The 5,432-nt window shown below is 39.2% G+C and overlaps 1 protein-coding gene across 1 annotated transcript in view; it reads right to left on the bottom strand.

Annotated features, from left to right (window-relative positions):
• The window catches only part of NCAM2 (neural cell adhesion molecule 2), a 140,823-nt gene that overhangs the window by 78,050 nt on the left and 57,341 nt on the right, over positions 1 to 5,432 (bottom strand). The gene's annotated exons all lie outside the window — the stretch shown is intronic.

Raw genomic sequence — 5,432 nt, 5'->3', positions numbered from 1 at the left:
TCTACTTACTTCTTTTTATTTGTAACTTTTTAAAAAATTTTAATCCCAATCTTACTATATTTTAAGAGTATTAGAAAATATTCTTTATATTACTGAAAGTCAAGGAAACTCTCTAGCACTTTAATTCCAAGGAGAATTATCAATTATAGCTGTGTCATTGCATCTCTTTTCAGTATTTAAAATATATATTAATATATTTTTGATAAATAGCTCCTAAATGTTTCTAGATGTGTCTCTAGAAATTCTATTCTAGTCTTCTGACAAATAGTTTAACGTTAGGCTAGAAAATCGCTAGTAAGTCTATCAGAGCCCAGAATTGAGCATATTTAACTAAGTAGTAAAACTTAGCTTCAGGAATGCTTTAAAACTACTTCCTTCTTTCTGAAGTGCATATTTTCAATTTCTTTCTGTGTTTGCCTTTGTCAAAAAGCGTAACTTTTTGGTGACATCATGCTCCAGCTGCATGCATGCATACAGGCTTTGACCAAAAAGAACTGTTATCAGTAAAAGTTTTAAAGCACAGATCAAGGCTGCTACATTGCTCAATGCCAGCAGCATTTTTTTTAATAACTATTCAGCCCTTGTTTTTGTAGGAAAGCAAGTGGTTTCATCCAAACAGACAAATTTTGTCTTCCTATGAATTTATTTAGCAGATAAAGGAGCTCATCTTTCTTTTCCAAATGTTTTAATAAGTCATTCTAGTGCTCCTTGATTTTCATAGACCTTTAAAAAACCATATTTCATCATCTAATCATCTTAATGCAAAAATGGACTATTGAAGAGTCTCCAGGATAGAATCACAGAATCATTTAGGTTGGAAAAGATCTTTAAGATCATCAAGTCCAACCATTAACCTAACACTAAACCATGTCCCTAAGCACTTCATCTACCCGTCTTTTGAACACTTCTAGGGATGGGACTCGACCACTTCCCTGGGCAGCCTGTTCCAGTGCTTGACAACCCTTTTGGTGAAGAAATTTTTCCTAATGTCCAATCTAAACCTGCCCTGGCACAATTTCAGACCATCTCCTGTTGTCCTGTCACTTCTACCTGGGAGAAGAGACCAACACCCACCTCACTACAACCTCCATTCAGGTAGTTGCAGAGGGTGATACGGTCTCCTCTCAGCCTCCTCTTCTCCAGACTAAACAACCCCAGTTCCCTCAGCCACTCCTCATAAGACTTGGGCTCCAGACCCCTCACCAGCTTGGTTGCCCTCCTCTGCACATCTTCCAGCAACGCAACAACAGTGCTCCAGTGTCTCAATGTCTTTCCTGTAGTGAGGGGCCCCAAACTGAACACAGTATTCGGGATGCAGCCTCACCAATGCAGGGTACAGGGGCACGATCACACTAGTCCTGCTGGCCACACTATTCCTGATATAAGCCAGGATGCTATTGGCCTTCTTGACCACCTGGGAACACTGCTGGCTCATATTCAGCTGGCTGTCAACCAGTACCCCCAGGCCTTTTTCCGCCAGGCAGCTTTCCAGACACTCTTCCCCAAGCCTGCAGTGTTGCATGGGGTTGTTGTGACCCAAGTGCAGGACCTGGCACTTGGTCTTGTTGACCTTCATACAGTTGGCCTTGGCCCATCAATCCAGCCTGTCCAGGTCCCTCTGCAGAGCCCTCCTCCCCTCGAGCAGATCAGCACTCCCACCCAGTTCGGTGTCATCTGCAAATTTACTGAGGGTGCACTCGATCCCTTCATCCAGATAATTGATAAAGATATTAAACAGAACTGGCCCCAGAACGGAGCCTTGGGGAACACTGCTTGTGATTGGCTGCCAACTGGATTTAACTCCATTGACCACAACTGTCTGGGCTCAGTCATCCAGAGAGTTTTTTACCCAGCGAAGAGTATGCCTGTCTAGGCCATGAACCGCCAGCTTCTCTAGGAGAATGCTGTGGGAGACTGTCAAAGGCTTTGCTGAAGTCCAGGTAGACAACATTGACAGCCTTTCCCTCATCTGCTAGGCAGGTCACCTGGTCATAGAAGCAGATCTGTTTGGTCAGGGAGGACCTGCCTTTCATGAATCCATGGGCCTGATCCCCTGATTGTCCTGCACATGCCTGATGAGCGCACTCAGGATGCACTGCTCCATAACCTTCCCTGGCACCGAGGTCAGGCTGACAGTCATGTAGTTTCCCACATCCTCCTTCCAGCCCTTTTTGTAGATGGGTATCACATTTGCTAACCTCCAGGATGTAACACCTCACAGCAGTGGAGCTGTAGGAAGAAAAAAGCAAACTGCATATCCCTGTTTTATGGTTAAGTATGGTCAGGAATCTCAGAATACCAAAAGTCAGAGCCTTGGCTTTTTCTCTGGAATGAAGCTAGTGGTGGGAGCCACTTGAAGGAAAACTGCATGAACTGACTTCTGCCTGGTAGACAGTTTCTATACTTAATGTGTTTAACTTTTTTATCAGAAATCTCATCAGTGTTCACGAGGCACAAAATGTGGTTATTTAACAACAAATATGTATGTAAGCGCTGTCTTCCAATGCACAATTTCTCAGAATAAGTTCACTCCCTTAATGAACACTGGCTTTAATGCGGAAGATAGAAATATGTTCTGTCTGAACCTGACTTTCTTCCTTAGGTAACAACATGTGGTTTGATGCTCTCTGTTGATCTAAATACACATGCGGCAAACTCCTATCCTATATAAAAGGCTTACAAGTGAAAAAGTAGTGTACACTTCTATACTACAGATACAAGCATTTAGGAGAATAGAGACTTTCAGTTTAGACTGCTGTCTCTTCTAAAGGTAGATTTTGGATGTCTATAATAGTTGTTTACTTATAGTTTAGAAGTTATGGAGTTTAAGAGTTATGCACTGCCATGTATACATGACTACAGATACAAACAGAGAGTTTTAACATCATAAAACACAAATAGGACTAAAAGTCCATCAAATAAAGACATACCCCAAATCAACAACTTCAAAACATAAAGCATTCCTAAAAAAAAAAAAAAAAAAAAAAAAAAAAAAAGCTTCGCATTTTCCTTCTCAAAAAGTTCAGGTAAAAAGGCTTTGTAGTCATTTCCCCAGCAGTTGAAAGCTCCAATTTAGCAAAAAGAAGAGGTCACAGGATGGCTGTGCCAACAGCTTGATTCAGACAAATTATCTTAAATCAGATGATTTTTGATTTCCTAGTCAGAAATAGATTGAGATACCTGGAGAGATTTTTCACACAAAGCAAATAACTCTGTAGATCATTTTTTGCAGTACAAATAAAAGTTATTTTACATTTCTTATAAAATAAAATAAAAAAAATAGTTGGAAGGGAATAACTGGTTTACAAATTTTGATTTTTCTTTTAAGCTCTTCATCACTAACTGCAGCATATTATGCTTAAATCATTACAGAATTAATATTTATCAAACAGAAACAGTCAGTATGTTTAATATCAAATAGAGCATGAAAAAAATAACAAACCTTAAAGCAAAGGCTTTAAGGAAAACATAAGTTTGACTACTTTAACGTCTACAAAATCTTATCCCTCTGGCTTTCTAGAATAACCAAGAAACAAATCAAGTTATTAAACAGAACATTTATCAATAAATTCTATCAACTGAACATGAAGTATAACCAAGTAGAAATGAGAAGGTGCACCTTCTCATATGTTAACATATGTTAAGGATTCTTAAATGCAATATGCGTACTGTATAGAAAGAAAAAAGTTTCAATGCAGATCAGTGAGAAAGTTTAAAAACATTAAAAAATAAAAATATGCTCTGCTTATCTTCTATGTAACTCAGGATTAATTTATGCCTGACAAAAATGAATTTAGGATGTTAATGAATTGTTCTTTTTAAGCTTTTGTACATAAAGTACTACCAGTTAAGACAACATATTGGACTTCTAATTAGCTAAATATATGACTAGGAGTTTGAATACACACTATTTTTAAAAAAAGCAACACTGATGATATTTATTATATCTGAACCTTATGATGCTTTACTGAAAAAAAAAAAAACCTGCAGAAAAGTACAAAAGCTACTGTTCATATTAGTTAGTACAGGCACACAATAAATCATGGAATGAAAGAATGGTTTGGGTTGGAAGGGACATTTAAAGACCACCTAGTCCAGCCCCCCTGCCATGGGCATGGGCATCTTCCACTAGATCAGGTTGTTCAACGTCCCATCCAACCCGACCTTGAGTACTTCCAGGGATGGGGCATCCACAAATTATCTGGGCAGCCTGTTCCAGCGTCTCACCACTCTCACTGCAAAAAATGTCTTCCTTATACCTAATATGAAATGACCGTCTTTCAGTTTAAAACAGTTGCCCCTTGTCCTGTCACTGCAGGCCCTGGTAAAAAGTGTCTCTACATCTTTCTCATAGGCCCCCTTTAGACATTGACAGGCTGCAATAAGGTCTCCCTGGAGCCTTCTTTTCTCCAGACTGAACAACACCAGCTCTCTCAGCCCTTCTTCATATGAGAGGTGCTCCAGCCCTCTGATCATTTTTGTGGTCCTCCTCTGGACCTGCTCTAACAGGACCATGTCCTTCTTCGTGCTGGGGACACCAGAGCTGGACGCAGTACTCTGTGTGGTGTTTCACAAAAGATGAACCTCCCTTAACCTGCTGACCATGCTTCTTTTGATGCAGCCCAGGATATGATAAAGTTCATAGGTACTGTTATAAGCCTGAATGGTGAAAGATGGAGTATTACTTCTGAGCGATGAGGCAATCCAAATGAAAAGATGCCTAGAAGGAACAAAGACTATATCACAAAGGTTCAAAATTAAACAAAACTATTCTATGAGAGTAGGATTCTATAAGCAATTATAACTTTAAAATGGCATTTTAGAATAGTTAATATGGCACCAGCATTAGCTAAACTCAAGCTGTTAGTTTTCCCAAACAAGAAAGAAACTGACAGGTCAGCACTGCAATTAGGAAAAGTGGTTCTGGATAAACTGCATAAAGAAAGCTATGTAAGAGAAGCAAACTCTGACCTGAAAACTGTCTAGCATTTACATATCCTTATTAGGTAAAATGTCTGAGAACAGTGATTCAAGAACAGACTAATACATCATCTGTCTCATCTAGAAGGCAATTCAATTAATGATTTCAAAGATCCAGCTCTGGTGTGTGTTCAGCCTCATACATAAAATTGGATATGGCAAATTACCCAATTCAGCACATGTGTCCAGACAGCTATGATAGTGTATAGAATCAGATTTGCACTTCTTAATTTAAGAACTGAGGTTTACAAAGGTTTGGCTGTTTGTTCCTCAAATAATTTGGTTTCCTGGGTCCTACAATGAAAATATATGACAGACCATCAAGTTTAAGATGCTGGGACATTTCATGTAGTGTATTATTGATGAACCTAGTGACTTCCTATGATGGTGTGACAACAACAAAGGAAAACCAATGGATGTCATCTATCTGGACTTCTGCAAGGCCTTTGACA

This window comes from Egretta garzetta, unplaced genomic scaffold (assembly GCF_000687185.1).
Source record: "Egretta garzetta isolate BGI_Z169 unplaced genomic scaffold, ASM68718v1 scaffold45, whole genome shotgun sequence".
Classification (NCBI taxonomy): domain Eukaryota; kingdom Metazoa; phylum Chordata; class Aves; order Pelecaniformes; family Ardeidae; genus Egretta; species Egretta garzetta.
The sequence above is the reverse complement of the archived record's forward strand: the minus strand, read 5'-3'. Positions and strand labels throughout refer to the sequence as shown.